Source organism: Sciurus vulgaris (assembly GCF_902686455.1).
Source record: "Sciurus vulgaris genome assembly, chromosome: 9".
Lineage (NCBI taxonomy): Eukaryota > Metazoa > Chordata > Mammalia > Rodentia > Sciuridae > Sciurus > Sciurus vulgaris.
Genome location: NC_136469.1, coordinates 90,675,494 through 90,697,852, shown reverse-complemented (window position 1 = coordinate 90,697,852; position 22,359 = coordinate 90,675,494). Strand labels below are relative to the sequence as shown.

At 35.5% G+C, this 22,359-nt stretch overlaps 1 pseudogene across 1 annotated transcript; it reads right to left on the bottom strand.

Moving 5' to 3' along the window:
• Nucleotides 1-538: 538 nt before the first annotated feature.
• Nucleotides 539-22,064, bottom strand: LOC306669825 (UDP-glucuronosyltransferase 2B31-like; annotated as a pseudogene). Its single transcript has 5 exons — nucleotides 22,010-22,064; nucleotides 21,013-21,680; nucleotides 20,174-20,321; nucleotides 1,795-1,923; nucleotides 539-664 (listed from the first exon to the last, which is right to left on the bottom strand). The product of its transcript is annotated as a UDP-glucuronosyltransferase 2B31-like (transcript).
• Between the last annotated feature and the right edge of the window lie 295 nt (nucleotides 22,065-22,359).

Here is a 22,359-nt window from a genome sequence, read left to right as displayed (position 1 = left end):
AGTCCTATTTTGTATTTTATTGAGAGACAGGGTCTCACTGAGTTGCTTAGTGCCTCACCTTTTCTGAGGCTGGCTTTGAATTCTCAATCTTCCTGCCTCAGCCTCTGGAATACTGGGTGTGGTACCATGCCTACCTATTTCTAACTCATAAACAGGTAGTATATCTCTGGAAAATAAGCTTTGCCTTGATGAAATAAGTTGTGAAAAGTTGTTTTGTCATCAGGAAGGAACCTGGTTCAGTTTCTTCTTGTGAAAGGAAACTGGAGGAGGCTCATCTGTCAGGACTCCCAGCTTCAGGTCTAGATATAACTATGCCCTTTTTTTCTTCTTTCCTGTTTTAGCTAGTTTCTGGCAACAAAACAGACAACATTTAGTAATGATGAATATTACAGCTGCCACACAGGTGAGCAGGAACCCAGCCACATCCAAAGAGTAGTACTGGAGCCAGGAGAGGTCATGGGCAGCAACCCGGAGGTATTTTCTTAATAAACTTTCATAAACTTATTTTCTATTGAACTATTACGTTCCTGATTGGCTGTTACTCATGTTTTTGAGATTTGTTTTCCAGAGTCTTACCAAGAAGGTCATCCTGGGGAATCCATTTGTATAGTCCAGTATTGGGTCTTAAGGTATCTGATTTCTTGCCATCAAATCTCCATATGACCTGTAAGGGTAAAGCAAACCTCTTATTAACTGAGTTAAATTTCAAATTATAGGATGTTAGAATTTTAGTAAGATTAAGAAAAAAATCACACACTTAAATTCCTATTCTATGAAAGATAAAGAAATGAGATCAAGAGATAATAAATAAAAAGAACTATTAAAATGGGGTTGCAAATAGAGGACATAATTTTCCTGTATTTATTTTTATACTTAATCAAGATCATATACATAGTAGCTTCACATAAGTAGTAGACAAATGAGTTTATCAATATTAAATACAAATATTTAAGAAATTAATATTCATAAATCTAGAGCATAATGTGTAAAAAATTACTGACATATTTACTTTATTTCCCAAATCTTATATTTTATACTGGTTCTCATCTGCTAAGTTTGGTATTCACCTTTTTCTTGGTATGTGAAGATTATTTATAACCACTTTTTCCATAGGTTACTAATATTTGGTTCTTGTAGAGTCACAGTTTCTAATGCACAGGATCCCACTTCTACCCTCTTAAGAAATTAATAGGGCCAAGTCCATCAGGGCAGACTGTCCCTTCTAAGTCTCGTTGATTTGGTGGATTCTTAGACTCAGGGTTAGTGAGCACCATGTAGCACCATGGAAAGCATCATGAATAGGCCTCTTCCAACATTTAGGGGAAGAATAGAGGCCAGGATTACATAGGATGATGATGTTGTATGATGCTATTCATATATTTCATTACCTGCTATTGCTATTGCACTGATGCAGTTACTAATATGTAACTCCATACTGATTATGTCAATAGTGTGTACAGTGTCCTCAGGAATTCTGCAAGTAAAATGAAGAAATGATAGGGCAGAATTTGGAGATTACTCTCTATCTCCAATACTCTTAATACCAATTTCACACTGCATCTGTAAAATGTACTTCTTTTGGAGCACAATATCAATACCAAAGTATTATTAATCAAAAATGCCCTCTTTGCTATTTTAGAATTTGCTGTGTGTAGTTTTTTGTTTTAAAGGTGATTTCTGAGATAAATTTGTGCTATCATGAAAAATTTCTGTAAACAGAATCTTTACAAAATTTAAGATAACTAAATAACTACTTATTCAGTAGTTCTCCACCATTAGGGCACTTTATCTAACCTTTTGTGGAATCTGGGCAAGGGCTGATGCATTCATATTTGCCCTTTCTTAGGTCATGTTACTGACCATTGACCCCAGAGAAAACACAACGCCATTCTTTCCAGAGCTCTGGATAAAGTTTTCCATTTCCTGTGAAGGCAAGAATTTGTTCCGTCACAGAAGAGCAAAGGCAGAGCGCAGAGTATTGTAAGATTTGGTACAATCATTTAAGGAGAGAAATCAAGTATTAACAGGAATTATCTTTGGTTCTTTTAAATATTAAGTTAAAATATACATAATATATAAGGAATCAAATATTAATAGGAATTATGTTTGACTCTTAAAAATTAAGTTAAAATATACGTGATATAATATATAGTCTTAACTATTTGTAAGGTGTAAAATTCTATAGTATAACACATACATATATTTCACATTCCTATACAAACAATGTCCAGAACATTTTTATTTTTCACACAAGAAATCTGTGTAACTGAAGCAAGAACTGTTCATTGTCTACCATACTTCTACCTTCTGTTTCTATGAAACTGACTAGTCAGATAGTCATATAAGTGGATTTATAGTATTTTCTTTTTTTGACAGACTAATTTTACTTAGTGTAATGTTCTTTAATATTGTAGTATTTGTCCCAATTCCCTAAAAGTTTTTAAGACTGATATTTTAATGTACATTTTGTTTATCAATAAATCCATTAATGAATACCTAGGTTGTTTCTACCACTTCACTTCCAGGAATAGTTTTATGATTGTCTTTGGGCCAATATTTTGTCACAATTCTTTATTCAATTCTTCTAGAATATACCCAGAAGTGGAATTGGTAAATCATAAATTTATTTTTAATTCAGTCTTGGGGTGTGTGTGTGTGTTGCCAGAAGTTGAATCTAGGGCCCTTACACATGCCAGTAAAGTGCTTTACCAGTGAGCTACATCCCCAGCCCATGCTGTCTTTTTTTAAGAAAAAAAACAAAAAACAAAAACTGGGGCTGGAGAGATAGCTCAGTTGGCAGAGTGCTTGCCTTGCAAGCACAAGCCCCTGGGTTTAATCCCTAGCACTGCGGGGAAAAAACAAAATTAATAACAGTTTTATTGGAGAGAGATTTCTTATATGAAATACCTTCCCTTTATTATGTATACATATGCAAGTTATTATGTATATATATGCAAGTTTATACTTTGTGTGTGTGTGTGTGTGTGTGTGCGTGTGTGTGCACGCTTGTTCAAGCAAGAAATGAAATAGTCATTACAGACTAGCGAGGATGTTTTTCTCCTTGACCAAACTCTTGTTGCCCTCTCTAAAATAGCATCTCCTATAGGAGTCGGCTTTTGCACCTCCGTTTGCATTTAGTGTTTGGATATTTTTCTTTGTGTTGTCATATTAAGAATCCTCTAAATTTGAGTCTTGTGAGTTTAACTAGAATCTGCCAACACTGATATCTAATATTGTACATTTGACATAAGATAGTTTCAGGTTTCTCAAACTCCTTTCTTTCCAGATATTACACTGGCCTGCCTTCAGCAACTGTCTTGTTAGGTCACTTTGGTCAGAATCCCTGCAGCCCCTGATGTTTCCTCTTAATAACTTTCTATCCACTGACCCTCACCTTATACCTTTTCTATAAATCTATCCTTTTCTTTGTATTCAGAGTTGAACTTAATTTATCTCTCTTTTCAACAAAATCCAATTGCAGTGGTGCCTACACTTATTGTGCAGACCGTAAATGAAGTCTGCCTTACTGCCTTTTAATGTTTGCCATTAATAATTTTTTTTCTTTAACAATTATGATTCTATATCTCAGAGAGGGTGAGATTCATCCCTAAAGTGCTGAATCTTTCATCCAGGACCGTAAGTGTGCGTCTTTAAAGCCTTTGCTTCACTCCCAACTGGGTGATTGGCTATCAACTGGGGAGTACCACTCCTAAAACCTTGCCCTGAAGAAACATCTATTGACCTGGGTAAGGGCAGAGCATGTTTTTCAAGAACCTCATTATTCTCTCTAAGCTGATCTAGAGTCTAAGAAATCAGATGCTAGGTTATTCTCCTCAGGGTGGGTCGCAGTTTTAAGTGGCAGGATTAGAATCCTAGGCAAGCAGCAACTACTTACAATGACAGGCATCTTTTTTTAAAAAAATTTTTTTTACAGACTGCATTTTGACTCATTGTACACAAATGGGGTACATCATTTCTATGGTCTTGAACAATGTAGATTCATACCGTTCGTGTAATCATGCATGTACATAGGGTAATGATGTCTTATTCCACCATTTTTCATACCCCCTCCCTCTTATTTCCCTGTATGTAACCTAAAATTCCTCCATTCTTCTCTCACCCCCTCACCCCCCTACCCCCATTATATATCATCATCCTCTTATCAGGGAAAACATTTGGCCTTTGGTTTTTTGGGATTGGCTTATTTCACTTAGTATGATATTATCTAATTCCTTCCACTTATCTGCAAACTTGGAATGGACCCACCTTTTGACCCAGTTATCCCACTCCTCAGTTTATACCCAAAGGACTTGAAATTAGCATACTGTAGTAACACAGCCACATAAATGTTTATAGCAGCTCAATTCATAAGAGCTAGATTGTGGGACCAACCTACATGCCCTTCAACAGATGAATGGATAAAGAAACTGTGGTATATATACACAGTGGAATATTATTCAGTCATAAAAAAGAATAATATTATGGCATTTGCAGATAGATGGAAGGCATCTTTGATGGAAAGGTACCTGTGTACCTTGCTGGCTGTCTCTCTTGAGTGGAGATAATTCCCTGACTCCTGGGCTAGAAAATTTCTTTTTGCTTGTCTAGTTGTGAGACCTAGTTATTAATTTTCTCATGAGAACACATTAGTCAAATGAAAGCTCTTTTTGAACCCCTGCTGACTTTGTGCTCTGATTACTCTCTCTGCTTTCTTTCTTGTTGGTATGATTTTAGTACAGAGAGTTTGGATCTTTAAGGTTGCCAAGGGACATCTAAGATGCTCCCAAACATGCTCCACCTGTTTTTTTCTTCCTTTAACATGTCATCGTCCCCTCAGGTCTATAGCAAGGAAACATCAACGCCCCCTTTGCTACATCTCCTTCAAGGTCTTACCTCCTCCCTCTGTCTGTGCCCCAGGGCTGCACTTTTCACTTCCCTCCTTGACCCCTCTGTTCCTATAGTTACAGTCACTTGTTCCTCTGTCTCAGGCAAGGGCTCCTAAGGAACTCAGGATCCTTACAAAGCAACTACTTGAGGTTGAAAGGAAAAAGGCTAATTAGAAATAAAGTGAATATGTTGTTCACTTAGGTGGGCCTCAAAGACATTTAGAGGGTCACATTATAGGTCCCTGGCCTATAATGCAGACTCCTTTAAAAGCCTTCTTCACAGATTATTTTAGTTCCAAGAAACTTTACCCCCTATTGATTATATAATTTCAACTTCTTACATTTTTTTTAATCAGAAACACAATTTAGATGAAATACTAGATAATAGCAGTGAGTCTTATATTACAGTGTTGCCTGATTCTTGGCTATAATTTTAGAATGGAAGCTAGAGGATCTCTGTGAGTGTTTATGTTTATGCATGTATGTTTATGTATGCATGTATGTGTTACAAGTTACATTTATATGATATTTTCTTAGCTCTAGATGATATTCCTAACAAAATACACAAAATCTCTGAATGGCTTTCTATTCCAACTGACTGTGAACACTTACATAAATTAAACACAACTAAAATTACCAGAAATGTAGAAAGACCCAAATACTTTCAATATTCATGTGACTTGAGTAAATCTTTGGCAAATATGACTAGTTTGATGTTATTGGTTTATGGAGAATAAAAATTTCTCAGTTATCAGCATAAGTATAATATGAGCTTATGTATTTATTCTACCCTGGTTTATCAGTTCACCTATGGTTACGAATAGTTAACAAGGAAATAACTTAAGATGAAGGCTAGCATTGTTGCTGTTATAGTATGGCTTACTAAAACTAGTTTCCAAAATCTTTTTATTAATTTGATACCTTAATGACATACTAAGTTAAATAAAGGCATACATGTTTATTACATGTATAGTTCATTTCTAAATAAAACCAACTACTGAAACACCTAAGTATGTATGTATTTAATTTTTAATTTTTAAATTTTTTTAATTTAGCTTTTAATTTTTTACAGACTGCATTTTGATTCATTATACACAAATGGGGTACATCATTTTGTTTCTATGGTTGTACACAATGTAGATTCATACCATTCGTGTATCATACATGTACAGACTTTTAAGCTTAATTATATTTGGGATTGTTAGGAAACATAAGAAATTCTTGAATGACAAAACAGTTCTATAAGAAAACTTGTGCCACAAAAACATTTTCTTGTCAAATGGACTTCCATCAGATCTTTAACTTCTGCAGTTTCATGAACCTGCTAACCCTAGATCAAGCAGACTTGGGAACGAATGATCTGATGAAGAAGGATAATATTTCATGACATTCTGGTTTGAGATTTTGCTGGAATTTGATGTTTTATTTTCATGATTCTAGGCACCCTTTTTCTTTTATGTTATCTTTCTACATAACAAATTTGTAGTTTACACTTTTGTTAATGGGAACATTTATTGACTTCTCTTTTTCCAACCTCTGCGTATTTGGAAACAATATACTAAGTACTCTTGGCATTGAAGTTGAACTCCGGTTTCTAATTTGGCTCTCCAGTCTTCCCAGTTTCAGGAGACTTTTAGAAGTCTAATCTGATATTTCTTTTGAAAAGATCTGGCAAGCAAAGCCCAAGAGCATTATGGTCAATTTCCATTCTTGCTGTGCTGGTGAAAATAATCTGTCCAATCCAATGAAACCAAGCATATTTTGTCAGGAAGAATTACCTTACTTTATTTATCATTGATCAGCAATGGAATTGAGTGGTTGTAGGTGAATTTTATGTTACAATGGAATACATGACACACCATTTTGTGTTATTTTAACATGTAAATTGAACTGGGTCATGTTGTGTCCACCTTACTCAATTTTTAATTCTAGTTTCCTCACCAAACTAAAGTATCCTTCATTTCTGTTATTTTAATGACTTGGACCACTGGGAACAAAACCCCAACTTCCTAGATGTTTCTTGTGACTCTCTAAAGAATTCCCACCAGTGGAAGCTGGATGGTTTCATGCTTTGCTCTGAGAAATCATCATGACTGTGACATTGATGTCTATGCCATTACCAAAAGCACTTAAACTGTACATCGGGAAATTTGTCAGTTGTGATGTCTTAGCACAATGTCATGTTTCAGCAAGAATCTTGTGATATTGTTTTGGCCAAAATTTCCCTGACTTCTGATGTTGTTCTTAGTAATCTTTCACCCACTGACTTTTACCCTGCATCTTTACTATAAACCCTTCTATTCCTTATTGTATTCAGAGGCAAACCCAATGTCTCACAAAACCCCATTGCAATGGTCCTAATAGGATAGTCCTTAAAATAATCTGCCTTACTAACTTTAAGCTTGCTAAAAAAATGTCATGGATTTTTCTTATTTAACTATTGTGGGATAGGGACAAGAACACCTGTATCCAGAAATTTCACTTATCATGTTATCAGTTACTAGTATATATTCTTGAAAGGATCTTAGTTGGCCTTTAATTATTCATCTATATGGTTCTACTAAGTCACTTGAGTTTATTCCAGCCAGGTTACCTGAAAAGTGGTTTAATATTTGTGATTAGTGTCTGGGACACTATGAAGATAGTTCAAAAAGTAAAGTACATTGCATTGAGCTAGCTCATTAAAAGAATAGAAAGTCAACAACAAAAATATTACATCTCTAGTATAGACTCATATCATTGGCAAATTGGGATAGTTTGAGCTCTTTTTTTCCTGTTTATATCCCTTTAATGTCTTTCTTTTTTCTAATTGCTCTGGTTGGAGCTTCAAGGACCAGAAAGCTTCTAGAACTAATAAACAAATTCAGCAAAGTAGCAGGATATAAAATGAGCACCCATAAATCAATTATGTTCCTCTACACCAACAATGAATCAACTGAAAGAGAAACTATCACATTTGCAATAGCCTCAAAAAAATAAAATACCTGGGAATCAATATAACAAAAGAGATGAAAGACCTCCACAATGAAAAGTTACAGAACACCAAAGAAAGAAATTGAAGAGTACCTTAGAGGATGAAAAGATCTCTCATGTTCTTGGATAGGTAGAATTAATATTATCAAAAATATCATACTACCTAAAGTGCTGCACTGTACAGATTTAATGCAATTCCTATTAAAAGTCTAATGATGGATCCAAGATGGCAGACTAGAGGGTGACTGCATCTCCAGTTGCTCCAGAACCCAGGATTCAAGAAGGAGAGGCATTGAGAAACTGGGACTAAAATAGAGCCATGAAGTGAGTCTCCCCCACCCGGTGAAGCGCTGCCCAGGCGGCAGGCCCAGATTTGGGTGGCTTATTAGAGTAGGGCAGGGCAGCTAGAGTCTTCCCCAGGCAGCCCTGTGTACTCCGGCAGTGGGCTCCTCCCACAGGGCCAGACTCTCCAGCATCTCGGAGCAGGCCCCCCAGTGAGAGCCTTCCTGCACAGAACCAAGCTTCAAGTCCCAAAGGCAGTGTGGCAAGTTCCTGCCCGCAGGTTGCTTCAGGGACAAGGACAGGGCAGCCAGGGACTTCGCAAGCAGCCCGTCTCCCTCCAGCGGGAAGCGCCTTTCCAGGCTAGCTTCTCAGAGCAGGCCCCCCAGTGAGAGCCTTTCCACACCGAGCCAACTCCAAGCCCTGGAACCAGTAGCGGGCTAGGGGCAGCTTTCCTTGGAAGCACTGCATTATCAAGTTACTCCAAGACTTTAGGCTACTGAAGGCAGGAAGGTGATTCACTGGAAATCTACAGGGACACTATAAGCCAATAGAAGAATTCTGCAATATCACAAAGTCCCACTGACATCTGACCAATATGAGAAAACAAGGGAAGAAAATGTCCCAAACAAACCTAGATACTATATCAATAAAACCCAATGACAGCACAGCAGAAGAAATGTCAGAAAGGGAATTCAGAATGTACATAATTAAAACAATCAGGGAAGCAAACGAGGAAAGAGCAAATGCAGGCATTGAAGGAGGAGATGAAAGAGGAAATGCAGGCATTAAATGATCGCACCAATCAACAGTTAAAGGAGCAAATACGGGAAGCAAGAGATCATTTCAATAAAGAGTTAGAGATATTGAAAAAACAACAAACAGAAATCCTTGAAATGAAGGAAACAATAAACCAAGTTAAAAACTCCATAGAAAGCATAACCAATAGGATAGAACACCTGGAAGACAGAACCTCAGATATTGAAGACAAAATGTTTCATCTTGAAAACAAAGTTGACCAAACAGAAAAGATGGTAAGAAATCATGAACAGAATCTACAAGAATTATGGGATATCATGAAAAGGACAAATTTAAGAATTATTGGGATTGAGGAAGGCACAGAGAAACAAACCAAAGGAATGAACAATCTATTCAATGAAATAATATCAGAAAATCTCCCAACTCTGAAGAATGGAATGGAAAACCAAGTACAAGAGGCTTATAGGACTCCAAATATACAAAATTACAACAGACCCACACCAAGGCACATTATTATGAAAATACCTAACATACAAAATAAAGACAGAATTTTAAAGGCCATAAGAGAAAAGAATCAAATTACATTCAGGGGGAAACCAATAAGAATATCAGCAGATTTTTCAATCCAGACCCTAAAAGCCACAAGGGCCTGGAACAACATTTACCAAGCCCTGAAAGGAAACGGATGCCAACCAAGAATCTTATACCCAGCAAAACTTAATTTCAGATTTGACGAAGAAATAAGATTCTTCCATGATAAACTAAACCTAAAGGAATTTACAAAAAGAAAGCCAGCATTACAGAACATTCTCATCAAAATATTCCATGAGGAAGAGGTGAAAAACAACGATGCAAATCAGCAACGGGAAGAACTAGACTAAAGGAATAGCCAAATAAAGGAGAAACCAAATAATGTCAAAAAACAAAAATGAGTCAAATGATTGGGAATACAAATCATATCACAATAATAACCCTGAATGTTAATGGCCTGAACTCATCAATCAAAAGACATAGACTGGCAGAATGGATTAAAAAGAAAAATCCAACAATGTGCTGCCTTCAAGAGACTCATCTCATAGAAAGAGATACCCATAGACTAAAGGTGAAAGGATGGGAAAAAACATACCATGCACACAGACACAGCAAAAAAGCTGGAGTATCCATCCTCATTTCAGATAATGTGGACTTCAAGCCAAAACTAGTCAGAAGGGATAAAGAAGGACATTACATACTGCTTAAGGGAAGCATAAATCAGCAAGACATAACAATCATAAATATCTATGCCCCGAACATTGGCTCATCCATGTACGTCAAACAAATCCTTCTCAATTCCAGAAATCAAATAGACCGCAACACAATAATACTAGGCGATTTTAACACACCTCTCTCACCACTGGATAGATCTTCCAAACACAAATTGAATAAAGAAACCATAGATCTCAATAACACAATCAATAATTTAGACTTAACCGACTTATATAGAATATACCATCCAACAAAGAACGAATACACTTTCTTCTCAGCAGCACATGGATCTTTCTCTAAAATAGACCATGTTTTATGCCACAAAGCTACTGTTAGCAAATACAAGAAGATAGAGATACTACCTTGTACTCTATCAGATCATAATGGATTGAAATTAGAAATAAATGACAGAATAAAAAACAGAAACTTCTCCAATACCTGGAGATTAAATAATACACTATTTATATGATGAATGGATAACAAAAGACATCAGGAGGGAAATAAAAAAAATCTTAGAAATAAACGAGAACAAAGACACATCATATCAAAATCTCTGGGACACTATGAAAGCAGTACTTAGAGGAAGATTTATTTCATGGGGCCCATTCAACAAAAGAAGTAGAAATCAACAAATAAATGACTTAACACTACAGCTCAAAGCCCTAGAAAAAGAAGAGCAGACCAACACCAAAAGTAGTAGAAGACAGGAAATAGTTAAAATCAGAGCCGAAATCAACGAAACTAAAACAAAAGAAACAACTGGAAAAATTAACAAAATAAATAGTTGGTTCTTTGAAAAAATAAACAACATTGATAAACCCTTAGCCACACTAAGAAAGAGAAAGAGGGAGAAAACTCAAATTACTAAAATTCGGAATGAACAAGGAAATATCACAACAGACAGGAGTGAAATACAAAACATAATTAGAAGCTATTTTGAAAATCTATACTCCAACAAAACAGAAAACCTCGAAGACATCAACAAGTTTCTAGAGACATATGAATTACCTAAACCGAACGAGGAGGACATACACAACTAAAATAAATCAATTTCAAGCAATGAAATAGAAGAGGTCACAAAAGCCTACCAACAAAGAAAAGTCCGGGACCAGATGGGTTCTCAGCCGAGTTCTACAAAACCTTTATAGAAGAGCTCATTCCAATACTTCTCAAAGTATTCCATAAAATAGAAGAGGAGGGAACCCTCCCAAACTCACTCTGTGAAGCCAATATCACCCTGATACCTAAACCAGACAGAGACACATCAAGGAAAGAAAATTTCAGACCAATATCCTTCAAGAACATCGATGTAAAAATTCTCAACAAAATTTTAGCAAATCGCATCCAAAAATACATTAAAAAGATAGTGCACCACGATCAAGTGGGTTTTATCCCAGGGATGCAATGTTGGTTCAACATCCAGAAATCAATAAATGTCATTCACCATATCAACAGACTTAAAGTTAAGAATCACATGATTATTTCAATAGATGCAGTAAAAGCATTCGATAAAATACAGCATCCCTTCATGCTCAAAACACTGGAGAAAATTGGGGTAATGGGAACATTCCTTAACAATGTAAAGGGCATCTATGCCAAGACCATGGCCAATATCATTCTAAATGGTGAAAAACTGAAAGCATTCCCCCTAAAAACTGGAACTAGGCAGGAATGCCCTCTTTCACCACCTCTATTCAATATCGTTCTTGAGACTCTAGCCAGAGCAATTAGACAAACCAAAGAAATTAAAGGGATATGAATTGGAAAAGAGGAACTCAGACTATCCCTGGTTGCTGATGACATGATTATATATTTAGAGGAACCTGGAAATTCCACCAGAAAACTCTTAGAACTCATAAGTGAATTCAGTAAAGTAGCAGGTTACAAGATCAATGCTCATAAATCCAATGCATTTTTATATATAAGTGATGAATCTTCAGAAAGAGAAATTAGGAACTCTACCCCATTCACAATAGCATCGAAAAAAATAAAATACTTGAGAATCAATCTCACAAAAGAGGTGAAAGACCTCTACAATGAGAACTACAGAACACTAAAGAAAGAAATTAAAGAAAACATTAGAAGATGGAAAGATCTCCCATGTTCTTGGATAGACAGAATTAATATTGTCAAAATGGCCATACTACCAAACGTGCTATACAGATTCAATGCAATTCCAATTAAAATCCCGATGATGTACCTTACAGAAATAGAGGAAGCAATTATGAAATTCACCTGGAAGAATAAGAAACCCAGAATAGCTAAAGCAATCCTCAGTAGAAAGAGCGAAGCAAGCGGTATTGCAATACCAGATCTTCAACTCTAGTACAAAGCAATAGTAACAAAAACGGCATGGTATTGATACAAAAATAGACAGGTAGATCAATGGTACCGAATAAGGACATGGACACAAACCCAAATAAATACAATTTTCTCATACTAGACAAAGGTGCCAAAAATATGCAAAGGAGAAAAGATAGCCTCTTCAACAAATGGTGCTGGGAAAACTGGAAAACCATATGCAACAGAATGAAACTAAAGCCCTATCTCTCACCCTGCACAAAACTCAACTCAAAATGGATCAAGGACCTCGGAATCAGACCAGAGACCCTGCATCTTATAGAAGAAAAAGTAGGTACAAACCTTCAACTTGTTGGCTTAAGATCAGACTTCCTTAACAGGACTCCCATAGCACAAGAAATAAAAGCTAGAATCAACCACTGGGATAGATTCAAACTAAAAAGCTTTCTCTCAGCAAAGGAAACTATCAGTAATGTGAAGAGAGAGCCTACAGAGTGGGAGAATATCTTTGCCACTCATACTTCAGATGGAGCACTAATTTCCAGAATATATAAAGAACTCAAAAAAGTCTACACCAAGAACACAAATAATCCAATCAACAAATGGGCTAAGGAAATGAACAGACACTTCACAGAAGAAGATGTACAAGCAATCAACAGATATATGAAAAAATGTTCAACATCTCTAGTAATAAGATAAATGCAAATCAAAACTACCCTAAGATTTCATCTCACCCCAATTAGAATGGTGATTATCAAGAACACAAGCAACAACAGGTGTTGGCGAGGATGTGGGGAAAAAGGTACACTCATACATTGCTGGTGGGGTTGCAAATTAGTGCAGCCACTCTGGAAAGCAGTATGGAGATTCCTCACAATGCTTAGAATGGAACCACCATTTGACCCAGCTATACCACTCCTCGGCCTATACCCAAAGGACTTAAAATCAGCATAGTACAGAGATACAGCCACATCAATGTTCATTGCTGCTCAATTCACCATAGCCAGATTGTGGAACCAAACTAGATGCCCTTCAGTTGATGAATGGATAAAGAAACTGTGGCATATATATACAATGGAATATTACTCCGCCATAAAGAATGATAAAATTATGGCATTTGCAGGCAAATGGATGAAATTGGAGAATATCATGCTAAGTGAGATAAGCCAATCTCAAAAAGCCAAAGGACGAATGATATCGCTGATAAGTGGATGAGGACATATAATGGGGGGTAGGAGGGGTTAGTGTTAGGGTTAGGGTTAGGGTTAGGGTTAGGGATAAGGAGGGTGGTAAGAATGGAGGAAGGAAGGACTGTATAGAGGGAAAAAAAGAGGGGTGTGAGGGGTGGGGGGGGAAGGGAAAAAATAACAGAATGAATCAAAAAAAAAAAAAAAAAAAAAGAAATGGGAGAGGGGTTCTTTGCCATTATAAATCTGTGACTTGTCCAAAGTCACATGTGCCACCTCTAAAAGCAAAAGAGTCTTATGAAACTATGTACTGACTCCTAAAGGGAGACATTTGAATCGTGTTCAATTCCTGAATAGCCTTCTTGTTATGGTTTGTTTGAAAGTCAGTTCTGTGAATTCAAATTAAAGTCATATTTCCCAATGTAAAAAAAAAAGTCCCATGATGTTCTTCATAGAAATAGAAAAATCAGTGATGAAATTTAATTGGAAAAATAAATTAAAATTTATTTTAATAAATAAATTAAAGCAATCCTTAGAGAGAAAAGTGAAGCAGGAAACATCACAATACCAGACATTATATTATACTACAGTGCTATAACAACAAAAATGTCATGGTATTGGCACCAAAATAGACATGAAGACCAGTGGAACAAAATAGAAAACACAAAGACAAACCTACATGAATACAGTTATTTCATGCTAGACAGAAGTGCCATAAACATACCTTGGAGAGAAGAGAATGTCTTCAACGAGTGGTGCTGGTGAAACGGGAAATCCCTATGTAGCAGAATAAAATTGAACCCCTATCTCTCACCCTGCTCAAAACTCAACTCAAAATGGATCAAAGACTAGGAATTAGACCAGAGACCCTGCAACTAAAAGAAGAAAAACGAGGCCCAAATCTTCATCAGGTGTGTTTAGGACCTGAATTCCTTAACAAGACTTCTAAAGCAAAAGAAATAAAATCAAGAATCAATAAATGGGATGAATTTGAACTAAAAAACTTCTTCTCAACAAAGGAAACAATTAGTAATGTGATGAGAGACTCTACAAAATTGTAGGAAATCTTTACCACATGCACCTCAGCTAAAGCAGTAATTTCCAGGATATATAAAGAACTCAAAAAACTTAACACCATAAAAGCAAGTAAATTAATCAATAAATGGGATAAGGAACTGAACAGATACTTCCCAGAAGAAGAAATACAATTAATCAACAAATATATGAAAAAAGGTTCAAAGTCTCTAATAAGTAGAGAAATGCAAATCAAAACTATTCTAAGATTTTATCTTACTCCAGTCAGAATAGCAATTATGAAGAATACAAGCAACAATAAGTGTTGGGAGGATGTGGGGAAAAAGGTACACTCATACATCATTGGTGAGACAGCAAATTGATGCAACCACTATGGAAAGCAGTATGGATATTCCTCAGAATACTTGGAATGGAACCACGATTTGACCCAGTTATCCCACTCCTTGGTTTATAGCCAAAGGACTTAAAATCAGCATATTACAGGGATGGAACCACATCAATGTTTATAGCTGCTCAATTTACAATAGCTAAACTATGGAACAAACCTAGGTGCCCTTCAACAGATGAATGGATAGAAAAATGTGGTATATTTATGATGGGATATTACTCAGCCCTCAAGAAGAATGAAATTATGGCATTTGCCAGTAAATGGATGGAGCTGGAAAATATCATGCTAAGTGAAATAAACCAATCCCAAAAAACCAAAAGCCAAATGTTTTCTCTGATATGTGGATGCTAATTCACAATGGGGGAGGGGGCTAGGGAAGAATAGAGTTACTTTAGGTAGAGGGAAGTGAAGAGATGGGAGAGGGTATGGAGATAAAAAGGATAGATAAATTAATCAGAAGTTATTTCCCCATGTACATATATGATTACCTGACTGGTGGTATTCTATGTCATGCATAGCTAGAAGAATGAGAAATTATACTCCATTATATATGATGTATCAAAGTGCATTCTACTGTCATATATAACTAAATAAAACAGAAAAATTAATAAAAAAGGAATCAATAAGTGGGATGGTATCAGACTCAAAAGCTTCTCCACAGCAAAGGAAATAATCAAGAATATGAACAGAGAGAGCCTACAGAATGGCAGAAAATCTATGCTACCTGCACCTCAGATAGGGCATTAATCTCTAGGATATACAAAAAAAACCTCAAAAAAACACCAAAACCCTACAACCAGTCAATAAATGTGCAAAGGAACTGAAGAGGCACTTCATAGAAGAAGACATATGGATGGTCAACAAATATATGAAGAAATGTTCAACATCTCTAGCAATTAAAGAACTGAAAATTAAAACTACCCTGAGATTTCATCTCACTCCAGTCACAATGGCAATTATCAAGAATTCAAGTAACAATAAATTTTGGCAAGACTGTGGGGAAAAAGTTCACTTATACATTGCTAGTGGCACTACAAATTGGTGCAACTACTCTGGAAAGCATTATGGAGAATCTTCAGAAAACCTGGAATGGAACCACCAATTGACCCAGTTATCCCTCTCCTTGGTATATGCTGAAAGGACTTAAAATCATTGTAGTACAGTGACACAGCCACATCAATGTTTATAGCAGCTTAACTCACAATAGCTAAGCTAGGAAACAACCCTTAAATAGATGAATGGATAAAGAACATGTGCATATACACAATGCAATATTACTCATTCATAAAAAGAATGAAATTGTGGCATTTGCCAGTAAATGGATGGAACTGGAGACCATCATACTAAGTGAAATAAGCCAATCCCTGAAAACCAAAGTCCGAATATGCTCTCTGATATGTGGATGAAAACACATAACAAGGTGAAGGAGGGAAGAATAGAAGTTAATTGGGTTAGACAAAGGGGAATGAAGGGAAAAGGGGGTGGATAGAAATAGGAAAGACAGTAGAATGAATTGGACATAACTTTCCTGGGTCCGTATATATATATATACCCAACCAGTGTAACTCCATGTCATGTTCAACCGTAAGAATGGGATCCTGGGCTGGGGAGGCTCAGTCGGTAGAGTGCTTGCCTTCCAAGCACAAGGCCCTGGGTTCGATCCGCAGCACCGCAAAAATAAATAAATAAATAAATAAAAATTAAAAAATTTAAAAAAGAATGGGATCCTAATTAGAATAAGTTATACTCCATGAATGTATATATGTCAAAACACATACTACTGTCAAGTATACCTAAAAAGAATAAATTTAAAAAAAAAAGAAAAAAATTGTGATTAGTCTTTTAACTCTCTAGATCTGAGTATTGAGAAAATTTAGGTATACTGGAGATGAATTTTTATTTATCTTCTCTCTGCTCTAAAAACCTTTATAAAATAATTTACCCCTTGTCAGAATTTCTCAAATGTTTTCCCAAATTATTCTCCTTTTGTTGGGAGTTTAAGAATCACTGAATTTCAGGAGTATGGCATTTTGGTTTAGAATTTCTGTGAAATAGTCCTACAAGTCCTATTAATGCTCTAGAAATACACATGTGTAGCTATATGTTTGTGTGCCATGAGTCCAAGTCTGTTTACTTATGCCACCCCTCAGCCTGAAATCACACTTTAGTATTGTCCCAGTAGAAAGTACTGTGAAGGACACATCATCACTTTACTGTGGTCTGCAGGACATTTGTATGCAGTGGTGAGAGGAGGCCCATCCACCTTTCTCCAGGGGAGATCTGGGAACCCTCTTGAGTACCCTACTGCACCTGATAAAGCTTCTGGCAAAGAATGTTTCCTGCAATTGCTTGAGAATCATCTTAACATGTGTTCCCTTAGCCTTGCTTTTTATATTCTACATAAGAATAATTCTGTCTTATTAAAAACTCTTCTACCACAAAATGAATGAAGAAAACCAACACTTTCCTGGAAATTTTGTCAAAACTAAATATTCATTTGGGGGGTGGTTCTTTCAGTTTTTAATTCATTGTCATCTCTGTTTTTTTCCTAAAACAATGACCAAAATCTACTTGATTTGTTTATTTCTCTTCCTAATCATCAGCTAATGCATTGTTTAAACAATGTTTTACAGGAAACACCAAGAAAAATTTATTAATTTAACAAACAGACCCTGTGATAGCCACAGCATTCACCAAAAGTATAATTTTAACCTGGGGCATCATCTTCATTAGGAGCATATTTCTAAGGTTCCCAGGGTGCATCTAGTGGTTATATGTGATTCCATTGACCTGTAGCAATATTTAACGTGACTTACATAACAGTGTTTTATCTCACTGAAGCTCTGCTCAGAGCTTCCTTCATTTAGGCAGTAGAATTTTTTTTCCCTACATTATTATCTAGTAAATCTCTTTTTATAGATTAACACTAACAGGGATTAATTCTTGTTCTGGGACACCTTCATGGAAATAATTTTTAAAAAAAGGCTCATTATAAGAAAGTTTGAAAGAGTATAAAATAGAAAATAAGATTTACTTATAATCTCTATGTAACAATACCACTGATTTAAAATTTCCATTTTCAGGGCTGCAGATATAGCTCAGGGGTAGAGTGCATGCTTAATATGCCAAAGCCTTGTGTTTGATCCCAGGCAAATACACACAGAAAAAATGGCATATTTTTATTTTGTCCTTTGCTCTATTCATACAACTAAATGCATTCATATGGACCTGGTTTGTAGCTTAGTGGTACAGCACTTGCCCAGAGTATGTGAGGCTTGGGATTCTTTCCTCAGCACCACACATGTACACATACAAAGAAATATATGTCACATATATTTAGAAAACTGTATTCCTATTATGTACACCTTTTTATCCTCCAAGAAAATAATACTTTTACTATATTTATTAATTTGGTTTTTTATCTGCTTCTAGGTAAATTTCTATTATGGCTAACCAGTAGAGTTGAGTATTCTTATATAAAATGATTATTATAGTATCCATGTACACAATGTAAGCTTTTAAAACATTCCTCATGTTATACATCTAAATTACTTCTGATGTTTCTTTTATTAACATAAATAATTATGTATATCTTGATTATTTTTCTCTGTATAATTTTTATGAATTTATTGTGCAAGTGGCAATATACACTTTTCTCTTTTATTATAATTATTGATTCACCCATAATAATTGTGGACAATTTATGGAGTATAGTGTGATATTTTGATACATGTGTATAATGTGTGATGATCAAATTAAGGTATTAGCAAGTCCATCACCTCAAGCATTTATCAGTTTTGGGTTGGAATTTTCCAAATCCTCTTTTCCAGCAATTTTGAAATATACAATAAATTAAAAAGTGTGCATTTTTAAGATTCTTGATGCATTTGTCTCAAGAATATCTGATTCTTCCAAATTTGCAGAAATTTCTGAGAATCCAGTAATTAATGAAAACTCAGAAATTTGGGAGCAACCAGAATTCATTGTAGTAAGAGATAAGAAGGAAGATTTAACAGTGACTTGGATTTGAATCTCCTTTTTGCAACTTCATTGCGAATACTATTTCTAATTATCATGACTAGGCTGCTTTTCAACCTTTTGGTTCTCTTTCCGAACCCCTGCTCTTGTCCCTTCTATTGACACTGACATTTCCATTTAACACAAATGAAGAAATCTTTTAAAAATAGGATTGGTTTGCCCAGAACTTCCATTACTCTCAGGTGTGCTTTTGGAATTGAATTATCATATATAGCCTCAAAGATTGGCTTTAAGAAGAGATATTTGGATTTTAAATGTTCAATGAGATCAGATACAATGTTACTGCCAACAAAAGAGTAGACAAAAAGAATCTCTTAAGTGATCACTTAATAGTGAATTCAAAAATGCTTTCTGTCTGTTGGAATCATAAAAGTGTGGTATTTGTTAAAAATACATTAGATTCTTGTGTTTTTCATAAGCAATATTATCCTAAATACTCATAGAATTCTTTCATAATCATAAGATAAGGGCAGCCTACAGATACAAGTGGTAGAAAATAATAGCTATTCTTCAAATATGCAACATTTATGCTCTTCGTTAAGTAACTGAGAAGCATATATTTCTCTATCTCTTTCTGCCAGGCAGTTAAGGGGTGGAGACCTATGTTCCCTCAGGCAGTTTTTCTGCGTTTCCCCTATACCTGTGGTCTTTCCTTATTATAATATTTCTCACACAATTTCTCTTTCTTGTTCACAGTTTTTCAATGTAGAATGTAAGGTATTTGGGAGCAGAGACTGTGCTACTTCGTTTGTCTGCATATCCAGAACTATCCGATGGTACATGCTAGTCACTCTTCTGAATTAATGACTAATATTTTCTTGTATGCTGAATAATGAAGACCTCCATTTAACTGATCTTATCTTCAAAAGTCCCCCAGGTTTTCCTTTTCTACTGTAACAAAAATGAAATTCACATACTTATGTGGCAAAGACATGTAAGAATTTCTATATACAGATCTCTTTGCCCTATTTCTTATAACTTTTTTTTTTTTTTTTAAATAGTGAATGAGACATTCTGAGGACAGGGAATCATTCCTGGTGAAAATGCAAGTACAAGAAACATCCAAGTGGAAACAGGTTTACCTTAGGCAGAGGTTTGGCAGGTCTGCAATGGAGTCCTCCAACAAAAGGAGGCTTGGTAGGCTTGGGCGAGGAAATTCCAAATCCCAGTAGGTATGAATGAGCCAGATATCTGCTTTTGCCGTTGTCTCTGACAATGTAGTGGGTCATCCTGAACAGGAAAAAGAAGACTAAAGCTGTAGGACACTGGGAAGTTGTCCTGGGAAAATGAATATGCCTGTAAAAGTCTGAAAGAAATTTCAATAATGAAACCAAATATGTTTGAGTGTCTGATTTAATAAAGTTAATGTGTGTATTATATATGTGTATATATATATTTTAAACATGTGTTGCTCATATTTATGTGGACATATATGAAAGACACAAAGTGAGAGATGAAGTGACAAAATATTTGGATTTATAAATGAGTAAACTAACCTACAGCTATGGAGACGATTTCCTCAAAGCTACATAGATGATTGTTCTAGAAATATTTGTAGAGGTTCTTGATCTACATTCTACACTCATGAGGACATTTAGTGACATTTAAAGTTATTGCTTTTGAAGATGAAATAAAATGGATCGTAAAATGATAATAAATGTGTATGACTGCCCAGAGAAGTCCTCAGTGGTTTATTTTGTCATTGTGTAACTTCCTGCTGTGTACAAAGATTTCTAACTGACTGTACAATTTAAGCTTTTTTTTAATGTTTTGAGTTTGATATATTATTGTGATAAAATATATTCATTTTATCACCATATATTTTAAAGATTAATTTCTCCGATTTCATATTCCTTCAGACTCACCCTCAAAGACAGGACAGATTTTAGAATTTACATTACCATTAGAAAACAGGACTTACCTAAAACTTCACTGTAAAACTGATTCCACTTCTTCTCATTAAAGGTTTGGAACCAAAAATCAAAATAAAGCACATACAACATGTTTTTTATCCGCTCCATGAATGTCACTTGATCACTTAATTCTGACAGAATAGCAGGCACATAGGAAGGAGGGAATGAAAATCCTGCACTATATTTTTCATGCGGGTAGCCAGGATAAAAGCGGTGAGTGTACACGAATGGTATTTTAAGTAGTTCAGCTAGAGCTCGCCACAGGGACCAAAGGCATCTGCAAGAATGATACCAAACTTGGATTCACTTAGTTTTGTCATAAAATTCTTATTGAAAACTACTTCTTTACAGCGATTCTCAAAATATTCAGAATCTTCCCACAGAATTTCTTGCAACATTGAAAAGTATGTCCAAATTGATTATTTTGGCAGTTCATAAATCAACTTCCTGATTTCTTCAATGTAATAATACTCTATGTCATTTCTAGATACTGCTGTAGGGTAAGTCTCAAATTTAATAGCAGATCTTCTTCAATATAAAACGAAATGGAAGCTGAGGGTCTCAGAAGAGTCACCTCATGACCCCTTCTGGACTAGTTCATCCAATATTGTCTTTACGTTGATCCAATGGCTGACTTCCACTGGCCACACCAGCACCTTTCCACAACTTCCAGTGACTACTATTTTTTTTATAAAAAAGTTTAAATTTTTATAAAAAAGCTTAAATTGTACAGTCAGTTAGAAATCTTTGTACACAGCAGGAAGTTACACAATGACAAAATAAACCACTGAGGACTTCTCTGGGCAGTCATACACATTTATTATCATTTTACGATCCATTTTATTTCATCTTCAAAAGCAATAACTTTAAATGTCACTAAATGTCCTCATGAGTGTAGAATGTAGATCAAGAACCTCTACAAATATTTCTAGAACAATCATCTATGTAGCTTTGAGGAAATTGTCTCCATATCTGTAGGTTAGTTTCCTCATTTATTTATTGAAGCAAAGTGACTACTCAGCTGTAGCAGCATCAGAACTGCAGTCATTTTCGTAGACATCCTGGTGAAATGCAAGGCTTCCTTTCACATTGGATTCCTGCTGCTTTTGCCTTTATCCATGCAGAAATCTTTAGTTAGTTAAAATATAACTTTACACATCAAAGTAAATACACTAGTAGACAGAGTCTCTGACTGCCAAGTAAGAAAAGCAAATGGTAGATGTCCTCATGTTTGTGTGAAAATGTGCAATGATTCCTTTATGAGTGCTTTTTTGTAGTTAAGTGGTAATGACCTTACATTTGTAAGTCACTATATTTGAGGTTTTAGAATAATGTAAACAATAGCAGCAAGTGAG